The sequence below is a fragment of the Phalaenopsis equestris genome, unplaced genomic scaffold (genome assembly GCF_001263595.1).
Source record: "Phalaenopsis equestris unplaced genomic scaffold, ASM126359v1 Scaffold205696, whole genome shotgun sequence".
Lineage (NCBI taxonomy): Eukaryota > Viridiplantae > Streptophyta > Magnoliopsida > Asparagales > Orchidaceae > Phalaenopsis > Phalaenopsis equestris.
In genome coordinates this window covers 1,673-2,861 of record NW_018225166.1, presented here as the reverse complement: position 1 = coordinate 2,861, position 1,189 = coordinate 1,673, and positions in this window count along the sequence as shown.

The following is a 1,189-nucleotide window of genomic DNA, read 5'->3' as shown; positions in this document are numbered from 1 at the left end:
ATATATATATATCTTTAAACTGAATTGCAATGCAGTTAATGAAATAATTACGCATGCAAATCATATGGCCATCATTTTATTTAACTTTCATAATTAAGCTGTCACATTTTTTTTAAACTAGCTTTCATTATTTCCTTTAAGTTATAAAAAAACTTCTAATTTACAACACGTTCTAAATATAATGTCTACACTCATTCTCCACCTTCTTCTTTGAAATTTTCACCTTACATTATTAACGGTTTAAAGCGGCATTTTATTATTGTATTTTTCAGATTATTCATTGATAGGGCTGTCAAAACGGCTTGTTGTTCGCGAACAACTCATGTTCGGCTCGTTCGCTAAGTTAACGAGCCGAACATGAGCAACACAAATAAATATTTGTCCGCATGTGTTCGGCTCGTTTTTGCTCAAAATACAACTAATCAATTATATATATATCTTTTATGAGTAGTACTTTTAAAAATTTTAATTGAATACAAGGCTACAAAGATTTACAATCAATTAAAAGTATTAATGAAGAAAATAGAATAAAAATTATTAAATTAGATTCAAATGATGTTTTAAATCTTGCCTCAATCCTTAACATCTTATGGCTATGTGATTAGAGTTGTCAAAACGATTTTTTGTTCGTGAACGGCTCGTGTTCATCTCGCTAAGCAAACGAGCCAAACACGAACACACTTTTTGAGCTCGAAATATAAACGAGCCGAACACGAGCTGAGCCCCTATTCATTGATATATATTCAATTGACTTATTTCTGTCTATTTATAAAATACTTTTCTTATATTGAGAACTTATCTTCATACTATAAGAAAATATAATCCTTTATTTATTTATTTATTTAATTAATTATTTTGTTTTTTGTGTGGATGCCCAGTTGACAATTTATACAAATTTTAAAAATTCCAAATTTTTTTGTATTTTCCATGGGAAAAAGTTCCACGTGGAAAACAGTTGGACACTTTCCCCTTCCCTCTAGTTCTCCGTCTTTCAGTCGCCTCTCATCAATTTATTTATTTATTTATTTTCATAAAATGAGTAGAAAATTAGAAAATCTATGGCTCGAGGTAATGATTTAAAAAAAACATTTTCAATAAGCAGTCAACTTATCGTCTTTTATTTAATTTTCGTTTTCAGTATTTAGATTAAATTTAATTGTTGGTCAGTTTATATATATATATATATATA